Genomic DNA, 27661 nt, shown 5'->3' with positions numbered 1-27661 from the left:
ATGATTAAAAACATATATTTATTTCATATTAAAATGTGGCTCAAATAAAATGGGAATGGCCTAAATACGGTTCATGATCTCATGTGAAGTATATTCTAATAGGGGATAGCAGGAAGGAAATATATACAATGCAGTGCAGGGGGTGCTCTGCAAGGAGAACACCTAAGATAACCTCAGCAGCAGGGTAAATAAGGTAACTGAGGCAAAGTCTTTTTCTGGTGACAGAAGAGTAAACTGGTTGCTAAGAGTTAAAGAGAAGTGGAGAAATTTTATGTCAGAGGCATAAGACAGTATGCCTCTATCATGGGCCTGAAAGTGGTTTAAATGTCTGCATCACAAAGGGTGGGGAAATGGCCAAAGGCTAGCACAATGGCTAACACATAGAGAAATAACATAAACTGCAGCCTCTGGTTCTGGTTTTCTCATCAACAAATTCGTTCATTATGCTTCCTTGTTTTAAATGCTTAAGTATTTTCTTATTATCCAGAGGATATTTCAAGGCCTGAATATGTCATTAAAGTTTCTCCATTACCTCATTCATTAGTAGATTTCCAGCTTCACTTTTCACTTTGTCTACCTCTGTCTGTTGTCGCCAGTAGCGGTGCTTTGGAGCAGCACCGTCCGATAGAAAGTTCTGAGATGACGAAAGTGTTCGGTATCTGCACTGTCCAATATGGTAGGCTCTAGTATATGTAGCTATTGATCCACTGAGCACCTGCAGCTAGTACAACTGAGGAAGAGAATCATTAATTTTATGAAATTTAAATAGCTACATGTAGGTAGTAGCTATCACATTAAACAGCAGAGATCTAGAACTTTAGTAGAGCGTTTAGAATTACAAGTGCACTGGACAGGTGTGTTAAGGGATTTCTGCTTTTGCATAGTATTTTTCCTTACATTTTTATGTTGATTAGATATGATTCTGAAGGTGATGATTTTAATAGTAGGTGAATTAAAATTGTCCTTCATGCTATTATTAAAGCTGCCCTAATTTATATTCCAGGTGAAAAATACTACTTGCAGTTCCCTAAGCTCACTATGCTGTTTCACACCTCAAAGACTTTACTAACACATTATTTTCTAGAATGCCATTCCACCCATGCCTGCCTGGTGAACACATATTTATCTATCAAAACACAGCTCAATTGTCACTTTTAAAATGTGGGTCTCCCCAAAACACCTGAAATATTATTTAAAATATATGAGATTTTCTCTAGAATTCCCTTCTGCCCTTTGGCTTAAAGCTCTTCATCCCACTATAAACACCTTATATTCTTTTCTTATTTCCATTCTGTGTTTCATAGTTCAGTCAAGCAGATTTTCTTGATGACTTAGGGTTTTTAGGGAATATAAATAACAGTTCAGATGTTACAAATGATGATCTCATAGTGGCCACATCAAATGCATGCAATAGCTATTCCAGTAAACTGAAATAACAGAAATTTAAACAATATGCAAACCTAATTAAAGTCTCACTAGTTTTTAATTTCAGTATTTTCATTCATTGTTACCTTTTTACATTTCAGTCATTTAAAAAACTTATTCAGAATACTCAAAACTTGTTATGTTTTAAATTTAAAAGGTGTTCTATTACATATCAAGTTTTAGAATAAAGTATGTGAAATTTATTTCACTTCATCCAGTGATTTTTTTGTTTTGTTTAGTAGGCACAGTTTGTCCTCTTTCTTGTTCGGGAAAGCCTGCAGTGAAGGAGGACGCTATATGACTTGAATTTATAGCTCTCCTTTTGCTGGCAAAACCTTTACTCTTTTATCTTCATCTTTTAAATCTGACAGTTTGAATTTAATTTTCATCAGTTTTGTCATTCTCATTCTTTTTGCTATGTGGCAGCTTGAATATCTTTCTACAGTGAATTGATTTTTGTTCTTATTTAAATATTGTAAAAATTACTATCGATTGTCTTGAGAATGATTCTGATGTACTCCCCCCACAGCCTCCTTCAATACCAGTATCTTCACACTAATGGTGTGAAGGTGCCTTTGACTGGGAAAGAGCTAAATTAAACCAGGGTCATGCTTACTGCTATGTCCTTGGGATACTTTTCTTTTGGCAGCAGTGCTTCCTTTCTTCCCCACCCCTGCTCTTCCTGCAGTTTTGTACAACAACTTGTTCAGATATGCAGCTATAGTACTGAGTCCAGCTTTGGTATCCATGGCAGCAATTTCTGCCCTAGTTTTATCTGACTTTTCACTTAATTCTTCTGAAAGGGCATTCATGCCTTTGTGGAGGAAGCTAATGAGGCTCTGGTACCAGAGTCCTGGTTCCTATATGCCAAAAACAGCATCTTGCAAAGCTGCAAGACATATGACCTTGGTAGTAAGTCTCGTTGAGTAAATTTTGCATTTCAAATATCTTCAAACATTGTCCTACAATATTAAACTTTTGCAAAAATAAGAAATAAATGTGGATGCAGAGATTTTTCACTGAAAATTTTTTTTCACTATTAAGGAAGAAAAATTATTTTTCCCTCTCTTTACCTTCATTTATTGAGTGTTATCTAGTTTTTGAGAATTATATTCAACTTCCACTAGATGTAGTGCCCCAAGGATAACTTAGTGGTATGGTAAAGAACACTTTTTGTGTTATTTTCAAAATTATAATGGAATTTCATAGTCTGTGGTATATTTAAGTGCTGTTGATGATACTAAAAATCCACTCTAAAATAGTCAATATTTAAAAACAATGTAGTACAAAATAGTAATTCATGTAGTAAAGTTATTACATTTTAACCAAATGCTATATAAATTGAAGTTATAAAAAAGAATGAGTGGTGAGCAATATATTTGTCATTTTCTATCTCTTTTTGGCTAAACTACTTAGCTTTATATATTTGGGGGAAAGATAGGGGCAGTCATTTAGGTTCAATTATACTTTCTATTTTTATTTTATGCAAATTAGTAAAACTAAGCTAAATAATGTATCATTTTGCCACTAGATCAGAAATTCCAGGCAGTGTATTTTAAAATGTTATATTGAGCTTCTAAACTAAAATAGAAAAATGCTATCACCAAAATTGCCCATCAGAAAAAAATTACAAATAGCTTTATGTACTTTAAATGAGCATAAATGTTAGTTTTTCATAAAAAAATAAAAATCAGTCAATGTGTGTCTTAAGCACAAATCTTGTTGACTTTATTTGGAATTTTTTAATCAACATTTTTTTACTGTGTGTTTGAAAATTCCATTACATGCAACATATATTGGTCTTATTCTAACATTTAATTTTAAACAATGCATAATGATACAACCTTAAATATATAAAAACTATTCAACAATTTTTTTATTAGTGATCTAGTATCTTGTGTATTTGGAATTTTGAGAAATCCAGATCATTGCCATAGAAATACAATTATATAGTGTGTTAATTATCTTAAAATGTCTGCTTGAAAATTAAAAACGTGTACAAAATATACAAATAAATTTTAAAAGCAATTTTCACTTAGAATGCATAATACTACATAATAATGTTTGTTCTTTATTTAAGTAATAAAAACAACATTAAAGCCAAGTCCTGTTTTGTTGAATAGTAACCAAGGGTAATATGAGATAAGAAATGTCACTGAATTAATCTCCTAGGAGGGGAAAAAACACCTTATATTTTAATGAGAATGGAACATATTTTGTTCTGTTTGAATGATATTTTAAGAATCATAATTTCATCTTTTTTATCAGATAACATGGAGGAGGCAGGGCATGTGTGCTTAATAATAAGATTTGTCTCAAATTTAATAGGTGGGTAATATCTCAGGCAGAATAAATTTAAAGAGTATTTTTAAACTAATTATGCATTGATGCAGTAATGCTAACTAGCAACCAGAAAAAGAGGAAAAAATAGTGATAACAGGAGGAAAGAATATATTCTGACATAAAAGTATAAAGGATTAGATTTAAGGAAGGGTAATTGTCACAGTCTGAGAGAAAATATGTCAGAAAACCGGACAAGATATGTAAAAATTACAGCTTTCAACATGTCATAAAAACTGTAATTGTTACATAAGATGATTAATTTCTTGGAGAATGAATATGCAGGCCCCATGTTGTCCCTAAGGTTATATGTCTCTATTCATATTGTCAGATGATAAACCTAGTGTAACTTTGTAAACATATTTGACTTAAGTTTCTACCCACTTAGTTATTTTTCAACCAAAAATTCTTGCTTTTACTTCTAATTTTTAAATCATAGATAACTTGCTATGCTTCACTTGTGTGCCTCTCTGGTTTATCAAAACCCTTGCACAGAAGTATCACTCAATGCCACTGACCCAGTTAAACTGGAGACGGTAACACATCACCAAAATGGAACAGAACATCCTCAGTGACTCCCCAGCCATTCTCAGTTTTGTTGTTAATTTCGTTACATCTTCATGTCTCTCAATTTCTGCATGACAATGCATTCTATTTGTGTCCAAGTTAGCTTTCTTTTTAATTTTCTTTACACAATTAAATGTTATTGATATTCTGATACAGCAGCCCTTTTTAAAATAGTTGTTACTTTAAAATTAACAAACATGTCAAGTATCATATTTTATTTCCTCTAATTTTCTTCACATGTTGAATGAAGAACATGAAAAAAATGGTTAGAAAAATAATGCAAACTTTATGTAATCATACCTTAAAATATCCATACCTACCGTTTTTCCATTGACTAGAAAACCCAATTTATATTCAGTGCAGTTATATCCCTGTTCATTTTGTTAAAATAATTGATACCTTGTATTAACTTTCTAATCACTCCCTAGTATTCTCTATGCCTAATTAGTCCTGAATATTCTCAATGCATGCTTATACAATTTCTAACATCTAGCTAATTTTAACTACTTCCATTAAACATCATTAGATAGCAACATAGTTTTCTTCTGAAAGTTTTGTCTGCAGTTTCACTGTTTCATCTTACATGTGACAATAATTTAGGCTGATATTTCTATGACTCTATAATGAATTGTCCTTGTTTTCCTAGCCCTGCCTATCTCACTCTTAGATCTCTCTGATAAAATGAAATCATGTGCAATTATAAACAAATCATGAAAAAAAATCCAAATAAAATATATTAAGGTGAATTTTTAAAAGGACATTTCAAAATTAAAACTCCTACAGGGAGTTCGCTGAAACAACCTAAGGTGTAGTTAACAAAACACAAGATAAAATATCAGAAAATTAATAGAAAAATAATCTGAAGAACTATACAGAAACTTCTTGAAGCCCAGAATTTTTATCATGAAATACAATCTAGGATTTTGCTGATTTAAAATGCTTCAATAATTTTCTCTGTAATTCCTTCATTTTAACTAAAATAAGTGTTTCAGCAAAAAGTATTTTTTCTTAATAATAATCTTTTCGAATTCATGTTAACTGATGTGTTCTCATCACTCTCATTTTGTTTTTTAAATTTTTCATAGTATGATTTATTTTATGACTTATCTTCTCTTTGGGTGTTCTCTATCTGTTTTCCAGACTGTCAGTATATTCTTTATGGAGAACAAGAGAACCATGCCCAGCTGTGGCTTAATCCTGCTTTATGATTTAAGTTCATGCCTCTGGTTGTATATACAAGTGTTGAATTTTTTATCACCTTATGATAAATTTTGCCTTTTGTCCATAGTTCTCCTTTGACAATGATTCTGACATTGTTTTAGATTTGAATGTTCAGCGCCTCTTTTTGGCACTGGTGTATGTATGTATCTTAAATAACAAATGCATAATTACATACTTCAATTATATACATTTTGAATGTTGTTCAGCTAGAACATGATTGCAAATCTCTCTAACACAAAAGAGGAGGCTGCTTAAAGTTCCAATTTAAAAATGTTTGCTTCTCTCTTTACTAATGCATATGCTAAAGCTGAGTTAGTACCCCTTTGCCCATTCTTTTAATCTCTCCAGATCTTATTGAATCTTAAATCTTCAAGCACAGTATTTGCTTTTCCTCTCAATTTTGAATCATCTGCTTCTCAGCACTCTATCCAGATTGTTAATAAATATGTTAAATAGCTATGGGCCTGGAACTAATCCTAGAGGGCCTCACTAGATGCTATTTTTTGAAAGCCCAATATGGTTCTATTAATAATAATACCTATGCATTTTAATATGGCTCTCCTTTTGATATCCACCATATTATGTTGTACTGGAATAAACTTTAATAAAATATGTTTGATAATAACCTTCACAAATCCTCTATTTTGAAGTATTATTAAGTTGAAATTGAAAGAGTAGTATTCTTCAAACCCATACCAAATATAACATGTGTATATAATTCTATCTAAATCCATTTTAAGAAAGTACAATGAATGAAAACATTAAGCCAATACAGAATCACCCAGGGGGAAATCTTCGGGCTATACACAATCAATTTTCATAATTTTCTGAAATTTCCTTAGGGTAACCCAATAAGTGCAACAAAGGCTCCAAACATTTGAACTGATTATCCTGAGATTTCCTCTTTGGTAAAATGAAAGTGTTGAGCTCACATCAAAAGTGACTTGCTTCTTTACAACCCATAGGGATTAATAAAAACACTGCCCAAAAGGGCACTTACCAGTATGGAGAGTCCCCTTGAAATGAAGCCTGCATATAGCATAGCTGAAGGTGTCGGCAGTCTTAGAGACCTTAATTGTCAGAAGCAATCTAGTACATTTAAGGACCTGGGGCTCACTGGAATTAAAGTCAACTGTAGCTGCAATAAGCTGTCCAAAAAATCTTATCTGGGCCTTTATGTGAATTACTTCTACCTTTTTCTTATTGAGTTATTTGATGTGTATGTTTTTAACATAAGCATACTTTATTTCTTGTCTATTTAGCCTTCTTTGTACTTTTGATGTGAAGTCAAATAAACAATTATTTCTTCAGTGTATAGTGATTCTGGGGAAGAAACTCAGATAAATTATCTGTAAGAAGAGAAAACCCAAGACACACGTTAGACTTTAAAAGATACTTCTTGTTTGTATTTGCAATTATGTTTGCACTAAATGTTCAGGCCCACATATACCTCAAACCAAGATACATACTTACAACCAAAGTTAAATCTAAGAGGAGCCAGGTGAGTTCTTTATCTTTAGTCCCTGATATTTAACTCATTGCCATCACCTACTACCCTGGTAGCAAGAAGCAAAATAACTCAATTACCACTGTAAAGCAAAATAAAGCACCACATTCATAATTCATATTTACTTTTACAGGGGGGCATATTGACAGCATTTCCACAAGCCCCACTCCTCCAACCCCAAAAAGGAAGGGATAACAACAGATAAACACACAACTGGGTAAGTCCAACTACAATATAGAAACATATTGGATGAGATTATATATGTAAAACAATTTCAGACACAAAGTGTTTCCCGAGCCTGAAGACAGAAAAGCGAGAGCCGATTGTAACCTGAAGGAAAAGTGCCAAAGAAACGAAATGTTTCTAAAATGCGAGACGGATGCTGTTGATCCGTTCCTGGGCCAAAGGAAAGCATCATTCATCCTGGTGAATACGTTAGTCCTGCCTCTAAAGAGAGGTTCCTTATTACAGAGTAGAGACTGTATTAGCCAAGAGTCAGTATCTTTCAAAGACACTTACTCCTCCTCTGCTCCATATGACGTTCTGAATATTATTTTACCCTCCTTGGTAGTTCAACAAAAAGAGGATACCCTATGTGGGAGATCGGATTAATATATTTGCCTTGTGTATATATTTTACTCATATTTATATTATATTTTTATTTAGTTTTACCTACTAAAAAAGTATTTTGTCTTCAAAGTATGTATCACGATTCTGTCTATTTTCAACTGAGTGGGAAAGGCAAATGAATATCCTGGACTGCAAATGCCCAAGCACCCTGAAAAATTTTGTTTAATGGACATTAAAAGGAATTACATGATTAACTATGAAGACAAGTAGTTTTTTTAAAATGCAAATAATACTTACAGTATGATCATATATGTGTTAGGTATGACAGGGCACACCAAAAGAACAAACATAGTTCACTTTAATTTTTTAAGTAAAAACAGGTCGGCACTTTGAGGAATACTCAGATGTTTTATAGAAGACATGAGATTTAAGTTGGACCTGGAAGGGCGTTACCATTTTTATATTACTAGTATAAGAAATGTTAGAAAGACCTGGCATTAGCTGAGTGTAACCTAACATGGTGAGGTACTACGATGATCATTCACTGCTATAAACGACATTCTTTCATGTTTTCATTGTGGTTGGTTATTATATAGTAAAATGAGGATTCAGAATGAGTTCTGGGTCTAAATTACTAGTGCTATAATTTAATAAATTGACATGTCACCCAAGGAAATACTATTTAATTTTGTTATGTTAAAGTTAATGTCTTCTTATAAGTACACTGGTAAAAGAGCCTTTTTAGTTGGGGGAAAGGGAGGAGACTGGAAATAAACTCATTTTAGTATAAAAAGAAAATGAAACAATGTTAAAAATGCCTCCTCAGGATATTCATGTAAATATTCTGTGGAATCACACATACAAATTTATATATTAGCATTTATGTTTCTTCCTAGAAATATTTAGAGTTAAAAGCATTTATGACTAATTCATTAACATCTTTGAGAAGCTCACCAAGCATAACCCATTTTAAATAATTCATTACCCAGATATTTCATCCCTTCATCTTTTCAATATGATGTCTGCACATCTTTTAAAATGTATGTGTGTGTGTATGCACGGTGTGTCTATATGATTTTGTTAAATGAGTATTTTATTTAGTATTCCAAAAAGATACTCCTATTTTATTATGGAGAAATCCAGATTTTATATATTCTCTAAATTTATAGAAATTGTTTATTAAACCTTATACCCGTCCATTTAATATTGGCCTTACATCCAGTATTACATTGACATGTTCTCAATGTATTAATTTTTAAATGTTACATTCAGATTATTTATCTTTATCTGAACATTATTACTCCTCTTTCATCTTTTTTGCCCGTTTTAATTTGGGCTTAGCAGCAGTACAATTTAATTACAACATGCATAGTAAGGTGATGTTAAGTTTGAATTTCTTCTCTAAGATTTTATCCTATAATTCTTAAGAAATTACTCATTTCTGTCTTTGTTCTTCATCAGTAAATTTGGTTACAAAGTTCAAACATTTTCTGGGGACTTTGTAAGACTGAATAAAATAATTTATGAAGTGATCTTGGCACCCAGTGAGAACTTATGAAATGTTAGTTACTATTATTATGACAACTGTACTTAGAAATCTTCCCTCCCTACCACCAAATTGAAATTCAGAGCTTCATACCTGTTTGCCTGTACCTTTTTAAAATGTGAATTATCACCTATTAATTGATTATGAAATCAATTTATCAGGTCAGAACTGCATTAGTTATTAAAAATAAAAATAGAATGAAATACAAAAATCAGATCCCATCAAGTATAGTAAGATTAAGAATTTTTCATATAACTTCTATCTTAGTTATAAGTGGGCTTATGAATGTTCTTATACTGTAATTCACATTAAAATTTTATATAACCACTCTTTTCATATACTTATATTGCTCCCTGAGTATTTATGGAGTATTTAACATCACCCTATAACTAATAATCCTGCTACTCCCAAATTCTTTTCTATTTACTTAAGATTGCCAGTTAGTGCTCTGAAAATGAGTCCTTATACATAGCATTGTAGATTTACTTAAAAATGAAAATAAACTACAAAATCAGCAACATTTGAAGCCCCACATTTAATATGTCTTACAGGACTCCTTCATGAACTAATTCCAAACTGTCTCTAGGCACACTGATTTGCTCCTAATTTCCTAACTGCCATGTATTTTCATTTACCAAAATACCTTCATTCCCAGCTGTTTCCTTCCATTCATCCTTCAACCTTCAAGTCACAGCTCAGATATCTCCTACCAAGGGAAGTCTGAGCTGATTGAGCAGGTACTGGTGCAGTCCTCCTTGGTGATCTTCAGCAGTTTGCTGTCATTATTACTGATACACGTTTTTGTCTATTTAAAGCAAACAGTAAAATTAATAGTTATGAAATAAGTGTTATCAGTACCATTAAATATATGTATCTTCCCACTAAAATATAAGACTTGCCTAAAATTTGATAACTGTCAGTAATGACTTTACTTTTGAGCTAGAAAATGATATCACATTTATAATAAGCTGTTCTATTTTTCTTTCTTGTAAGTCAAATAATTCATACAATTAGAACACTAGGAAACCTGAAGTACTAAAAACCAAGAACACACTGGCCATATTATTTACTTATCAATATAATAGTATAGAAATATGGTCACTCGAACATGTCTCTACTATTTAAAAATCCAGTATTCTCAAAAGCTCATCTGCTGAAGAAATGTTTTAATGTCTCTAAATGTAACTAAGTAATATCTATTGGATGCTGTGTACTATTTTTATTTCTTATAATTTTTTTTCAGAATTAACATAATTTGAGAACATACATAGTCTTAGTCTTTCTAATTTCCCTTACTTGAATAGAGCAGGCATGTCTTTATATCTATATATGTAGGTTTTTGCTTTTTTTGTTAAGTTCATTTTGCTTTTTGTCTCAGTAACTGTTAAAACACATTTCATGTCACTCCTTTAGTGGGTAGGAAAAATATAGAAAGTAACACACATAACAGGGTAAAAGTAGATTGCCCTCCTTCCAGGAATAGGTAAAGCTGAAATAAAATAGTCCTGAGCCTTAAGACAGCATTACACTCACATCTAAGAGGAAAGAAGGCATCTAGAACTTGAATACAGAGGCGCCTTCTATGTGTTATATAAAATATTTAAATGCCCATATTTTTGTGAGAGGATCTAAGAAATATCTCCTTCATTGAGTTGTATAAAGTTTCAAATTATCCTGTTTCTGAAACCTTGGGAATGCCTGGATTATAAAAATCAACAACTCAGAATTCTACAACTAAAATGCATTTTTTGCATTTGTATGAAAGATAAAAACCATGGGAAAATAAATATTTCTAAAATTGTATAATACATACAAGAAAAAATCTACATTGTAACAGTGGGGGTAATATTAACAAAAGAGATACAGTATCCATTATTACTAATGAAAAGTCATAGTCTAATATGCTATCTTTATCATCTTATGTACTTATAAGACTAGTGAATTCACCTCCAATGTCAGTATACCATCTCTACTGTTCAGAAAGTTTTAATTTCAAAATTTTTATCATATCATGAGGATTTTTCAGCAAAATGATTCTTGTACAAATTGCAGAATGAGAAAAAGGATATTTAAGAGATACAACACATAGTATTTATATTCACAGAACTTGTAATCATGTTGGAAATGATAGCACTTATAAATGCAACAATTAAGATAGAGATTAAACAAAAAATATATAAAATGGATGGTCATTCAGAGCAGTATAGAACTTTAGGTTTTGTATGGACATTTTAAAGGTAATAAAGTCAAGAAGTTTCCAAAAATGATAAAGATTTGAATAAGCAGACATGAATGTAAAGGGCATATGAAATGTAAGTATTCAAATGACACTAATAAATTCAATATTTTAAAGTTTTGCATCATTAGAATGAAAAGGAACAGATTTACAAATGGTAATTTCTTAAAATTCCTTGAGACATTTCTTAAAATTCCTTGAGATACTGACTTAATAATTTAACAACATAGATATAATGTTATAAGAAAATAAATGATTAAGATCACCTGTATGTATCATAAGATATGTTCAGTTGAAAGAAGAATCATTTTGGGTAGGACATGGTAGCCTAGGATATCTTCATAGTGTTACAACTTACAGTTATAATTAAATGGATATACCTTGATTTCAAATTGTTTCATGCAAAGAGAGTAACATAATAATTCAACATTATTTTATTCTAATCATGGTTCAATTTTTTTTCAATCAATAAAGAAAGATAAAAGTTAGGTATACTGGGTAGAGGCAGATTGTTGAAGAATGCAATTGTCCATGAAACCAGATTCCATGATTGGTTACTCAGTGGGTGATTAATTATCATTCTAGTCCTCAAGTGTGTGTAACTTTACAGTGCCAAAATATATTTATATATATTATGTCAGTCAGTTGTGAAAATAACTTTTTGTGCAAACTAAGCCTTAAAAATTTAAATTAATTGCAAGTAAAGTCAAACATCTAGTAAGTGGAGAAACCAAGACAACAGTGAAAGTATTTTTATAGCCAAGTCCGGTGTATTATTAACCAGATACTTTGCAAATAATGGAATCTGAATTCAGCATGTCTTAAACAGTAACAAAAGTTATTAACTTTCTAAGAAGTTCAAGTTTATAGGTAGTCATATTATAGTGATTGAACTATATGGATTGACATTTTTTTCGTTAGAAGAACATGAATCCAGAGCTGCATAAATAGTTCCTTTTGGGTTCCAATTTGAGATATATTATTAGTTGTGAAATAAATCACCAATTTATCTTAAGTTTGCTGATTCAGATAATTCTGTCTTGAGAATCAATATTCCTAAATATTTACTAATGCCTAAAATCACAGTGCAAAACAATCCTAGCCGGAACGACCTCCATAGCTGCTTATTCTGTCTTAGACCAGATTTAAGTGTGAAGAAACAAGTTGGAAACAGGTGAAAAACATTCTCTAGGCAAGAAATTTAGGATCTAAACTTACAAAATGAGAATAGAAAAATACGGAAAGGACAGATTTGAGAATGTAAAGGATGCTGATTTATAAAAGTGTTTTTTTACATAAACACACACATATGCTTAATGCACATTTTCTTTTTTCTTTTCCTGTCACACTAGTCCAGCAATTTCAAAGTTTTACTTGTTGCTTTTCTTTCGTTAAACAGAATTGATTGAATATTCAGTATAGAGTTACATTTTATTAAAGAATTGTATAGCCATATGATGAGTAGGTGTGCAGAATTACCAAATTCTAATAGCACCTTAATAACTTTGGATCATATAGGTAAGGGCATCGTATTGCTATTGCTCAAAATTGGTTGAAAAACTTACAGTAGATACATTGGAATCTTTGCAGTAAATTAGAAAGACCACAACAGAATGAACTTTGAGTAAGTTGATTCTTGGGGTAAGGACACATAATAGTTTCTATTTGGCTGCATTAAAAAAACTTTCCGATCAATAAGTTACTCTGTTATTTTCTTGCAGTGTTTAAGGTATCTTTAGCTTTTAGTTTTTGAATTAACCAGTACCAAAAATCAAACAAAAAAACTCAAAATCCAACTGAACAAAACTTTTCTAAATAGATATGTGCATATCTATGTCAGCCAAAATAATGTTCTATTTCTCTTACTGTTCTAATTTAGATCATGCCTATAACATTTATAACCATGTTGCTTGGTACTTGATGTTGATTAAACAGTAATGTAAAAAGTTCTATTTTAAAACTATCATAAATCAGGTAACCCAGGGTAGGTAATACCTGACCTTCGTTTATCAGTTGGCAGGAGTTATTTTTGGAAACAGAAGGTCATAAAAGTCATTTCTGAAGGAAAAAACTCTTTTAAGTGAAGTATTTCGTCCCTGTGTTGGCTTCTATTAGTTGGACACATTTCATTGGAGAAACTATCTTCAAGTAAAGTTAAGTAATATTTTTAATGTATAGGTGAAAAATTATTATTTGTGATCAAAATGCAGCAGAAGACTTAGCAAACAGCTATGTAACTTCAGACTAGTTCACAAAGGGCTTTTCTACTTTTAAGGTCCTTCACATTTCCTCTGACAGGAAAAATTCCTTCTATCCTTCAAGACCTCAGTATAATTATGATTATGATTATTTAAAAAATAAGAAATAGCTCTTTTTATGTGATGGCTTCCCCCGTAAGTATTTTCTATTCTTTTCAAATATTTCCCTTCTCTGTGAGAATTTCCTCAGAACTTCAGGTAGAGGATCACTCTGAAAATCACAGCTGTTAATGTTCATTTCCTCTACAATACCATACTGTTTTTCGATTATTAGGTCACATGTTATGGAAAAAATCTTCGAAATCTAAATAAGTAAATTGCTTCTGTTGCATAACCTGTGAAATATTTATGAAATATACTTAGAATTAAAGCAAAACGTTTTATAAGATTGAGTACTAGTTAATAATATTGACTTCCATTACAGTAAGACACAAGTCTTCTAAGCCATTTTAATTGCTGCCCATATTTTGAGCAGGTATTGCAAAGATATATTAATCATTCTGCATTTTTCTCTATATGTCAACATGTAACTTACCTTTCCTGGTATTGTCCTTGAATTATTCTTAAAATTACCCTTTAAATTACTTAGCAATTATCTGTAAGAGGAGATATAACTGCTTCATTAATTTAGCTGCACCTTAGATACATATGTTCAGATGGAAGACTTAGGCAGAGTCAGTTTTTAATCACAGTTTAAAAGAAAATTTTCACAAAAGTTTGTCTGAAATTTGCAAAAATAATAATTGACAGAGGGCATGATATAACTATTATGATTTGTGTGTATTTTATGGTACCTAAGAAAACTGTCCCAAATTACTATTCCTGAAAGGCATTATGCTTTAGGAAAAAACAGAGTTATCTGGATTTGAGACTGCTTAAACATGTTCTCTCAATACATAAAGTTGGACTAAAACTGAAACAATTTACAGCAGAATAAATCCAATCACTGTTTTATATCTAAGCTTTAAGAATATTTAAGAATAACTTTAACACATATTTGTCAGAGGAAAATGTCAGAGTATAAGATATTTTATTGTGGTTAACTGTGCATATTCAATGTAGTGATACAGCCTTTTTTGTTTGGACTTACCATTATAATACAAAGACATTTTATTGTTTTTTTTGAAAATTTTATGTATGTTATTCAGAATTTGTGTATTGCTCCAGCCATTTAAATCTACTTCACTAAAAACTGAACGATTATTATTGTATGGAAAGGTTTTTAAATGGATCAATTAAGTCTTCTGCATTATGAGGATGGGATTTCATAAGGTACAGTAAATTATCTTGAACTGTGATTTCCTTACAAGCAATTCATTAAAATAATCACCTACATATGTAAATAGGAAGAATTGATTGGTAGATCAATTATTTACTGAATATCATGCAGAGCTGATTTATTTTTTAAAATCAATTATTTCTAAATTATAAAATATTTATCTTATAAGACTGATATCATTGGGACAGTAGCTTCACAGGGTCCATGTAATTACTGTAATAGAGGGCGGTAAAACTGTGAGTATCCATACTGAAATTTAAACTGCTATGTAGGCTTCTGGTTCAGTAAATAGTTATTTAATTAGGATAATTGCTTTGAAAAGGAATGGGATTAAAAATCCTACTTTTAATCAATGTAGTGGGCTATACACATATTTGTACAAAACCAGGTCACAGTATTCTACCATTTTTAATCTATTATAAAATTATAAATTCATTTTCTATAAAACTCTCTAAAATGAGCTCTTCCTTCTGACCTCTAATTTCTGTCTCATCCATTGGGCAAAAATAGAATCTTAAGATTCCTTCTTAACTTCTTTTGCTTCTGCTCTCCTATGTCCCTTCTTTCCCTGTGTTGCAGTAATATTAAAGAAGGTTATGAAAACAGCAAAATAAAGCATGGTAGGTCTGACAGAAAGACAGCTTGTGAATATCCAGGAAGTGGATATTAAACACAGTAGGTATACTGGGACCATTCAGTTGCAAGAGATGAGAGGAACTGAGCCAGCTGCACAGCATAGACTGTTCAGTCAGGGTGACGCAGGATGCATCTCACAGTCCAGATGGATTCCAGCAGGCAGCATCAGAGAGGGACTATTGAGACCCAGACCAGAACAAGGATTTAGTGACAGTAGGCATCAAAAAAGATAAAGCAGCAGATATGAGAGCCCAGTTTTTGGGCAAAGAAGCAAGGGCAGGAGTCCAGAGTCTCATTGGGATGGTGGCATTTATCTCAGGACTGATGACGGGGTACCTAGTACTGATGCTGGTGCTCTGAGCCCTCTGATTTAATGTGGGATTACTCAAATAGGTATTGTAAAGATCTCAGTTGTGTCCAAGGATGAGATCTGAGTTGTTCCTTCTTGCATTGAAGAGAGATTCAGGATCTTTTCAACTCTCCTTCTCCATGTCTTCTATTGAGAACTCTTAGTTCCACTGTCTAAAGAAAAATTGTTTATACTACCACATAGGATAATAACCCCTTAGGTGACTATTTTTACTTCCTTTCTTCTTTAATTCAAATAAAGTAATGTTGTTTGATTAATCTACCCAAACAAAGGTAAATTCAGTAACTGTCAATGGCTCAGATTTGTGTACCAATTTAGGTGCAAATTTTTCTTTATGATATTCAATATTCTTTACAGCAGATAATTTACTTTTCAAGTCCTATATCTTCTTATTCTAGCATTATGCTCATCTCATCCTTTACCTACAAGTTTGCTTCAGCTATTCTGAAGAATTAGTATTTACTGGATTTTTTAATAAAGATTTTTCCAAACATTTTTGAGTTTGCTCTTTTTGCTGAAAATATAATCATAAACCTCTGTTAAAATTTCCTTCCAATAAAAGTTTAATCCTCCCATAAATGACCACCTACCACACCAAGGTCTACATGTGTTCTTATCTCCACATTACAATAAAAGTTTACTGTTTTGAATAATGGTGGTGTGGTGCTGGGGGTTGTGAATTACTTGCAGACCTTTCTCACATTTGCATAAAAGAAATATGAGCTGCTGGGGATGGGGAAAACACAGCAAAACAAATTCTTTCTATCTGGCTTCTGCTCAACATAGAGTGCTGAAGTCACTTTAATGACACAGGGGTCAACCAAAGTGACCCGCAACACAGCCCTTATTGATTGGTTTTGCTTTGTATGCTTTTGTTTAACAAATATACATGTATTTCATATGTTCATATTCATATATTCACATAGACAGTAAGTTGGAACTGCCATTGCTGATTCCTACAGCTTTGGATAGGATTTGTTTCTAGAATGACATCTGTAGTCAGATTTCTCAAGTTCAGTTTCTTGCCCAGAACTACTTGTTTACTTAATTTCAAATTTATACTCATACTGCTTTATACTTAGATTTCCATATGTTGTGCCATTCTGTCACTGAGTACAGTATGTTGAGTACAAGGTGTCATATATCTATCTCATTACCATAATTTTTCTTATACTTTATTAGTCTACATGCCTAAAATTTAGGGTTTCACATGATTGGAACTCTGAGATAATTTTAGTAAATTAGGAAACAAGATCAAGAGCTCTGAAAAAGATTATTTACTTCAAGTTTTTACAACAGATAAATTTCAAAATAAAAATTTTTTTACAAAAACAAGAATCTATGGCATCTCAATAGGGCAGTTTTTATTATAAGTTAATATTTAATTCCCACAGAAAAAATATATTCTGAACATAAGTTTCTTTATGGAATTTGAGACATAAATTTTAATGCATTAATAGGTAGATTTTAGTCAGCATCAAAGAAGTACAGGAAAAAAGAAGGTAAACATTAAGATGCCCAATAAATGAAATGTTAACTTCATTAATGTTGTCATTAATACAACATTTTGGTCACATGGTGTTCTTTATTCATACCATTGTGCCATGGTGTGTGCTCTGCATATTTTAAGTCTTAATACATGTTTACATTGACATCGGGTTTAGATTTTAATACAAAGCTCTGTTGTGCAAACATCTCCAAAAATTTTCAAAACCCAAATTCAGAAATAAATTCCCTTTCAAGCATGAAAGTAATCAAATTATTTTAGGGAGAAAAAACCAACATATTGATAATATAAATATGATCATCCTATTATGAAAATACACAATATATTTTATCACAAATAGGAAAAAGTATATTAAAGTAAGGAAAGCTTACTACAGGTGTTCAATAAAGATATATGTAAAAAAAAAAAAGAATCAGCATTTCTATCAGGCAGTATGCATCAGAAGGCTTTTAACCCAAGGAAGAAATTTTTTGAATTTTAAATTCCATAGGAGTGTTTATCAAATTAGGCATTTAAAAAGTCATTTATACTACATTTTTAAAAGTCTTTATTTCCCAACTATAAAGAACAGTATCTTGGAATCACCACCATTCATTTAAACTGATTTGCTTGTATCACACAAGAAAGATACATCAGTTATTTCACCTAGCAGCTCACTAGAGGTTAAGAGATGACTTCATATAACAGGGAACTGCTTTCACAATAAAAATAAAATCAGTATCTGGATACCTCAGTTCAAGACTATACAATGATGTATGCATAATGTGCAGATGAGCCCTTGGGACAACCGAGGTTGCTAACAGTGATTAGCTCCGAGGAGTGCTTTTTCACTTGCGAGGTATCCTCTCCACAGGGGAATGTCAGGACACGTAGCCTCAGGTGACAAAAAGGGACCACTTATATTAGCAGCTTCATGACCAAGGTCAAGGAGTGATCAAGTCATAGAATAAAAACAGAACCAAGATGTCTGGATGGGACTAATGCTATTTCCATAATACATACCAACTTCCATAATGATAGTAACTTCTTTCTAAACTTATTTCGGAGGTTTAGGGATGAAAAGTATTTCTAAGAATAAAAGAAAGGGCTCTGTATTTTAGAAATATTTTATATTTCTTATATTTATAATATATACTGTATTTTCCTATAATGTATTTTAGAAATATAAATTACACTTTAACCTTTAATTGGAAGTTTACATAGGTTTCTTTAGAAAAAATGCCCATTCTTTTTAGCGAACTTTAGTTGGTTTGTCTTTATTTTATTTATGGCATAATAGAAATGTGTAATATTACAATGTTTTTGTGCCCAGTGGGTTGGTAAATTAATCCCTTTTTATGCCTCAGTAGTTTTTAATTTCACCTTTCAATTTCCCAAATTGTTAAGACATATGATGGCAAACCGGTATATGAGAAGATGTTCAGTATCACTAATAATCAGAAATGGAAGTCAAAACCACAGTGAGATTATCTCCTTACACCTGTTACAATGGCTAGTAACAAAAAGATGAGAAATAACAAGTGTTGACAAGACTGCGCAGAAAAAGGAACCCTCCTCTCCTGTTGGTGGGAATGAAAACTGCTGCAGCCATTATGGAATACAATATGGGGTAGGAAAATTAGATTAGATAATTTCACCTTCAGTCCTTCCTTAAAACCCTTCAATGATGGTCGCTGGACTCCTGTTCAGCCTCACAATTTCACAGCTCCCCTCTCACTCCACACTAGCCATCACTGCATTATCTATGCCCATTTTTCTCAAAGTACATTTATGTGAGCTGTTCTCTCTCTCTGGAATTTTATTCTTTCTTTCTCTACTTCACTTAATTAACTCCTACTCACAGTTCTGATGTCAGTCCAAGCACGACTTCCTCAAGGAAGATTGTTTTACTTCAACACCTTCCATCGGTCTAATTCCCCCAGTTGAGATTCCTATTGCAATTTTTTTTTTGTCACTGCACTTGTTATATGTGCAGTCCTACATTTGTTCAAACTATCTAAACCCCTGTTTATAACACTTAAAATTCTGTACTATGGTCACATAATTTAACTTTTCTAGGCCTACTTTACTCCTGTGTCAAGTGAAGACTAAAAATGGTACCTAAAGATGCCATGAACATCAAGTAGGATGTTTGATGTAAGAACCCTGAAGTTGGCCTGTTATTAATGTATCTCAAATTAAACTATTGGAAGGTACTACTGTTTTTACTATTATTATTGATTTACCAAAAACAGTAGTTTCTTATTAACAAATAACACAAATTTACTGTGAGCAATATTAACTTGAAAGTTAAAAAAAATAAAATTAGAAGATTCCTTTTAAAAGATTTGTGCCTCACATTCATTCTATTCTACTTTACTCTTCTCTACATTATTCTACACTATCCTACCCTATCTCAGCCTACATTAGCTCAGCCCAGCCCATCCTGTCCTGTTATATAAAGATTTATCATCCCTGAATCTATCTTCATTTCTCTTTAACAGAGGACTTGCTTACTTCTTTAACTTTCCTCTAAAGCATGATTATTTCAGAAATATTTTGATGACTTCACTTACTTAAAGAATGGACATAGGTATAACAAAAGTACAAGTTCATAAATGAACTGAAAAATATTAAATTGGAGAAATTTCTTTAAATGTTAACTATATTTTCCCTAATACTTAGTATATAGGCACAGACCTGATCATCTACATTTGCTCTCTTACAGCACTAAATTGTTTTCTACCTTTATCTTGCATCTACCTACCACTTCAGCCTTTTATTAAAAAAATAAATAAAAAATAAGGAAGAAATGTGGGATTCACATATAAATCAAGTATAAAAATCAAATGAATAATCATATCTGACTTGATTGTTTATAGTTCATGATGTGTGATCAAAACTGCAAGTTTCTGTGATATGACTGCCCTTGCACTGTTCACCATGCAAGAAATTATTCACTATGTAAGAACTTGTTCACCATGTAAGAACTTGTTCGTTATGCTTCAGAAGATTGGAGACTGTTGAGAATTAGGATTGGGGTTGATTAATGATTGTGCATCGAGTCCCCTGTACAGAATTTTATTGTTGTTAACAACCATTTGATCAATAAATATGAGAGATGCCCTCTCAAAAAAAAAAAGAATATATCCAACATCAGCTTGAGACAATCAGTGACAAGCAGAGTTTAATTGCCATTTCTTTTTCTTTTTCTTTCTTGGTGTTACACAAACTTATGGTTATTTAGAACATTTCTTATGGTTAACAAAATTTGGGGAAATAAAATACTGGCATGTCTCTTCTGTATACTCATTAAAACTCAAATTTCATGGCTAGTGTATAACTATTACTTTAGAAATCACAATTATGTATGATCTCTATTCAACTAAGTAGATGCAAATAAAAAAACATTCTGGATGGGTGGTGATATCTAATTTCAGTGTGGTGAACCAAACTAAGGAGAGTATGCTCAACACTTAATAATGACAAATTCTATATCCAAATGACAGTGTAATAATTTGGTTAAAATCTGAAAATTATAACTGATTTTTAAACACTAAATTGAAAAACTGTGTAACTTTATAATCGCAATGGCCTTAGTTTAGAAACTAAAATCTTAGAATGAAATATTTAATCCAAGTAATTTTTTAAGGTTAAAATTTCTCAAATGATTTTAATAGGTTTATTGAGATACAATTCACCTACCATATAATTATATGCAAATCATATACAATATCACTTAAACTATATCGCAATTTTTAAAATACTTTACAATCTTTATAAAATTCAATGGTTTTTAGTATATTCACAGAGCTGGCAATCATCACCACAATAAGTTTTGGAACTCTTTTACCATCCTGGAAAGAAACCTTGTACCCTCTAGCAGTCATTTCCTGTTCCAACTTCCTTCCCTCTGACTTGACAATCTAATCTTTCTGTCAGTATAGATTTGGGACAGTTCATATAAATGAAATCATTCATATGTGGTCTTTTATGACTGGCTTTTTTCTCTTAGCAAAATGTTTTTAAGGTTTATCCATACTGTAGCATGTATTTATTTTTATTGATAAACAATATTGTGTTATATGGATATACTACATTTTATTTTCATCCATTAATTGATGGACATTTGGATTGTTTCTACTGTTTTGACTATTATGAATACTGCTTCTGTGAGGTTTCATGAGCAAATTTTTACACATATGTGTGTTTCCACCCTGGTGTGAAATGTATTGGTAATACTGCAATATTAGGTTTAATCTTTGGAGGGACTGTCAGATGCTTTCAAAGCTGTTACAAAATTTCAAATTTTCATCAGCTATATGTTAGGGTTCCAATTTGTCCACATCTGGGGCAACAGCTGTTATTATTTTCTTTTATGGTCACAGCCTTTTGGATGGGTAGTGTATCTAATTATGGCTCTGGTTTGCATCCTCCAGATTGGCTAGGTATGTTACACATCTTTTCATATATTTGTTGGCCATTTGTATATCTTTGGAGTAATATTTATTCAAGGCTTTGCCCAATTTTTATTAAATTATTTGTCCTTTAATTTTTGAATAGATATAGATATGTCTCTTATAAATCTCATTAGAAACATGAATTACAATATTACCTCCCATCTGTTAGTTGTCTTTTAATTTTCTTGATTGTCTCCTTTGAAGAACAATTTCTTTTTAATTTTGAGGAATCCAATTCATATATTTTTCTTTTGTCATTTGTACTTTGATGTCGTATCTCACAGGGCTTTGCCTAACTACTGTATTTTTTATTGAAAGGTTTATAGTGTTATGTCTTTTGTGTATGACTATGACCCATTTTGAATTATTTCTTATATGTAGCATGAGCAAAGATTCCAAGTTCATTCTTTTGCATGTGGATATTCAGTTTCCCAGCATCATTTGTTGAAAATGAATAGAATTGTCTTCGCATTCTTTCAAAATTCAACTGACAATACGTGTGAGGGTTAATTTGTGGAATCTCAGTTCTGTATGTTTATCCTCATGCCAGTATCACACTGTCTGGATTACTGTGGATTAGTTTTGAAATTAGGAAGTGTGAACACTCCACCTTTGCCCTTACTTTTTAGAATTGGTTTGGCTATTCCAGGTCCATATGTATTTTCAGAATCAGCTTCTCAGCTTCTGAAAAAGCTTCAATGTGGATATTTATAGGGATTTTGTTGAATCTATGTATCAATTTGGGGAACATTAAAATTTTAATAAAGCTAAGTATTCTGATCCAGGAATTTGAGATGTCTCTATTTATTTAGGTCTTGAAATTTTTTCAGTAATGTTTTGCAGTTTTCAGTATACAAGCCTTGTGCTTGTTTTAATAAATCTGTTCTTAAGTTTTTTATTAATTTTGATACTTTCCTAAATGAAAGCATTTTCTTATATTCATTTTTGCATTGTTAATTGTTAGTATACAGAATACAACTGACTGCTACTGGCTGCAGGAAGGTTTTTATACTTAAAAACTAAATGCAATATAAAGTAAGTGAGGAATTTATGTACAACCCACTGGAAGTTGAATCCTGTTTAAGGAGATGTAGGGAAAAAATTCTTATGATTTATCAAGCTCTTCATGTTTTTTTAAAATAGGTTGCCTTTTAAAACCTGTAGAGAATATACATTCATATCCACCTGTTCAATTATTAGAAGAATAAAAGTGGCATAATAAAATTATTTCCAAAAAATTCTTGGTTACTTATACTTTTGAAAAAGAACCATACTCTGTGTGTTGATATATTTCACCATATATTTTATTTCTAAATATGTCTTCTCAGTGCTAAATGCTTCATAACAACATTGTCAATAATCATTTGCTTTGTTTTCTGTATGTTTAGAAATTTATGTACATTTTCTGTATGTTTAGAAATTTAAATATGTTTGTGTATGTCTTCTGTATGCTAGACATAATGGAGATATTAGACTTTGTTCTCTAAAACTAATTGATTATTTTTAATTTATGACAGAGACCGACTATGCTGAGGTTAATTTATAAACATTTATAGTTGTGCTTGTGCATGTGTGTGCGTGGATGCATCTATCTATATAATTTCATGTACATATTTCCTCATATCATCTTTTTGAATGGACAAAGAATACTTGCCATCATTTGACAGCTGGTTTTTTCCTTAGGATTTTTACTTCAGATCTATGTATGATTTTTAATTATAATTTTACCACTCAATGAACCTCACAATGGCAACATTTAGCATCTAGCCACCACAGCAGATGGCAAACTAATGAGACCTGCTCTGTTTGCATACTGATATCTTTCCTACATAGCACTTCTCTGATCCATAGGGAGGTCAAAGAGCAAGTTTTATTTATCTTCTTATTTTCATTTGGTTTCATATGTTTGACTGATATGGATGAAAAAAAATCAGTCAGTGCCTGAAATTTATCAACTTGAAATTTTAAATGCAGTGTTTTGTTAACCTCAATCACTTTCACAATATTAATTAAGGCTTTTCCTTAAGCAGAAAGTAATTTGATAAATGTGTGGGTGTATAATATATATACATATTTTATATACATATATTTTAAAAATACATAAATATGTAAATTTTGATATTTAAAATTTATCTTATTAATAACTTGTAAGTGCCTAGTCTCTTCTCATGCCTTTGCAAGCTTTCACCTTTTAAAGACCAATCCAATTGCAATTATTTTCGTCTGAAGACAGCCTAAAATTTATCTTCATATTCTCAGAAGCAAAATTATCTAATATTCTCAGAAGCAAAATTATTATTAACTGAAATGAGTTTCATGTGAGGAAGGGTCTTATCTAGCTTGTCCATCACTGTACTTTACAATTCTTGGCATGGAGTAGCTCTTTATTACAAAATGAAATAATCACTTTAATATTCATTTTATCTTGATACTTTTCCATCCTTCTCAAATGTTGATCAAAGGAATAAGTTTGTACAATGAAAGGTCATGAAAAGAGTACAAAACTATCTTGGAAGTTTTTTACAACTATTGAATGAGCATTCCTTATATCAGAATAATAGATTTAGATATTTCTATATAATATATAATAAAGTAATATTTTTATGAAGAATGGTTTGAACTCCTAGTAATATGCTGATTCACTTGTTGCTATTTCATGTCACCCCTGTTTATCATATATAATAAGCCAGGCATAGAAACTCTTTATATTTATTTACTTAATAAAATCTTTCTCTTTCACCTATTTTTTAAATCAGCTATTTCATTTTCATGTCTATTATCTTTTCTCTTCTCTTAACATATGAGCTTCATGAAATAATTTTGTCTAATTTCTCACCTACTTTTCCATCTATGAGTCCAAGTACATACACATTGCTTTGAAGAAACTGTAGTACCTAAAGTCACTAAGGACCTGAATTCTATTAAGCAGCACACTGAACTATCCTAATTGACCTCTGTGTTGGGTATATTATGACTGTCTCTTCAATAATATTGCTTCTAATCCTCCAGGTTTGTATGGGATATGGTCCTACACTCAGCTACTGAAAGCACCTATGGTTATAATAACCCAACAAAGCTAATCTCACTCTGTACCTAGGTCTGGTCAATAACTGCAAGGCATTCTGTTTGCAAAATTGATTGTTTCAGTAAAATGACTCCAATCATAAAAAATAAGACATGAGAAGACATTTGCTGGATACTCCTGGGAAAGAAGTTACTTTATTTTTCAGAGAGAATTGGAATTGGATGTGGTGTTGTGAAGCTAAGCATTTGGAACTGCTACAAGTATGAGGCAGCCATTATTGGTTAAAAAAATCAGCACAAAGAAGTAAATCAAGGGAGTGAGCAGATAAATATTGAGCCATAAGAAGAGAACAACATGTCATTATTTTGGTGAAAGATTAAGAGGGGACATGTGGACCTAGTTTGGTTGAAGAGTCTTTAAAACAGAACTGAAAAAATATACCTCAGCTTGATCAAAAAAGCATTCAATCCTCTATGAACTTGTTTTGACTCTCAAAAAATAATTCATTTTTTACTCCTCTGAGACAACCCTGTATTATATATAACCTGTGTAATTGCATTTGCCATTGACCTAGTTGCTACACGTCTCTTTTTTCCTACTAGAATCTGAACATTTTAGTATTCACCTTTGTACAGCCACCTCGCGGAACATAATTGACATTCAATCACTACTTGCTGGTTGATGTAATGAGTAATAATAATACAAAAAATGAGAATTTTGTGAATGCTCTCATTAAAATAAGGTTTATCCCTTAGAAAATGTACAGTTCAATTCAGATTATTTATATATTTACTCATTCATGTATTTTCCAACTCATTTGAAAGAAAATGTGACATAATTTCTGAAATATTCTGTAAATATTATAGGTGACTGATAATGACTTTGTGCCATGCTTTGAAGAAACTCTTAATTTTTTTCCATTAAAAGTATATTGCTTTTTCCATAGTAATTATTAGTCATATAATACTGTCAATATTATTAAATACTAAATATTAAGATATTAATTACATTAATAATTAAATATTAAATAAGAACACCTTTTTCTCTATAGTCGGGCCAACAGAAGAAAAGGATAATGCTGAAAAAATACATATTATAATTTTAAGTTATTTCTCAGAGTCTGAAGTCCTTGGTCCTCTTGAAAACTGTTTTTTGTACTTTTAAAAAGTCTAGTGGAACTTTTATTAAACAGTAACTAATCTGCACATGTATCTTTTTTTCTTGCTCTTGATGCAATTATATCAGCTATGTATGTTGGTAACCAGAGAGAAGTTGAGGCAGAGAGAGGTGATAGATGTATAGTATAGGTAAACAAATTAAGAAGTTATGAAATACAGTAATAATTAACCTCATTTAAGTGGATGAAACAAAATCAATAAAATGGTTGTTTGCTGACAATTTTAGAATTGCTACATATTTTTAAAATATTTTACAGTAATGAAATTTCTAATAGTTAAATTATAGAATCAGGAATTTTTTTGATGTGGGTGCTCGCTCATCCACTTATTAAAATTGTCAAATAACTGTAAAAAAATTGAAAGTAAGTATGTAATCTCACAACAGAGATAAAGCAAAGGTAGAAAGCAGGCAACAAAAGAAATATTCGTAAGTTCTCAGACATCTTTTTGGAATTGAGTATTTATCATGTTTACTTTCAATTCTAAATTAGCTATTTCTGGACATTCTCCATGTCAACAGGAAAAAAACTGATATAAGAATCTACTTCCTATGTCTCTCTGACGAGGTGATTGTGAAAGGAACTTAGGTGACCTAATGAAGTTCAAAGAAAGCTTACATTTGAAAGTTCCTTATATTTACAAAGAACTTCACAGAGAGTCCTGGCTGGTCTCCCAGAAATACTGTGTTACCTTGTTCAGTTCAACACAGTCTAAAATTGGCCCTTAGTTTAAAGGCTAAGAAACCTGCTTTGCCAGCAATTGGCCCTGGAGTGTGAATCCATCTGTGAAGGATGGATTCATGTTAGCTAAGCTCACAGAAAGGGGGAATATTTTCTTTAGTGAGATAAATACAATGTTGTATGACTAAACTAATCTTTCCTTATAGAAATTCCATAGAGAAGTCAAATTATACCTAATGTGTAAGCACATTTACTTATAAAGCACTGCTTTAAATGCTTTATCTAATTCAGCCCTCCTAGCAATCCTCTTAGGAAACTGTTATTGGTAACCTCATTTCACAGATAAGGAAACTAAAAGTCAGAGAGGTTAAGTGATACCCAGTAAAACAGCTGCTGGAATTTGAGTTTAAGGAATCAGGTTCAGAAATCTGTCTTTTCATGCAACATGCTATACTTCCCTTCTTGAAAGGAAGCATAACTTCACAGTTTTATTTTCACCTGCCTTATCTAGCTATCAATCTTCTCCATAACAGAAATATATTTGGAACCAGGAGAGTTCAATCTTTGGATTGGGACCCTTTTGTCCTTAGAAAATTTTTCAGTAAGTTCTCCAAATGTGTGACAGTGATTCTCCATTAACTAAACTTCTATTACAGATATATTATGTTTCCATTTAAATGTAGATGTATAGATATTTTAAATCAAGTTATATTCTAATGCCAATTTTGAAGACTTAAAAAGCAATTTTTGGTGGCCTTGTGTATCTTTTCTTTGATTCACTGCACATTGGTTTTACATTTTAACTCTCAGAGAGCTCTAGTAATTGTAAATCATAAGGGAAAAAACTGTGGAATTCTACTAATTGCTAAGTCAAGAT

General features: G+C 31.5%; 1 long non-coding RNA gene across 3 annotated transcripts in view; it reads right to left on the bottom strand.

Annotated features, from left to right (window-relative positions):
- LOC140843514 (uncharacterized) overlaps positions 1–27661 on the bottom strand; it is a 136074-nt gene that overhangs the window by 17432 nt on the left and 90981 nt on the right. For all 3 annotated transcript variants that reach the window (XR_012121353.1, XR_012121352.1, XR_012121354.1), the window contains 2 exons: positions 9820–9981; positions 533–730 (listed from right to left, as the gene is read on the bottom strand). This is a non-coding gene — a long non-coding RNA (uncharacterized lncRNA). The remainder of the gene's footprint in view (positions 1–532; positions 731–9819; positions 9982–27661) is intronic.

This window comes from Manis javanica, chromosome 9 (genome assembly GCF_040802235.1).
Source record: "Manis javanica isolate MJ-LG chromosome 9, MJ_LKY, whole genome shotgun sequence".
Taxonomy (NCBI): domain Eukaryota; kingdom Metazoa; phylum Chordata; class Mammalia; order Pholidota; family Manidae; genus Manis; species Manis javanica.
This window is presented reverse-complemented; position numbering and strand designations above follow the sequence as displayed.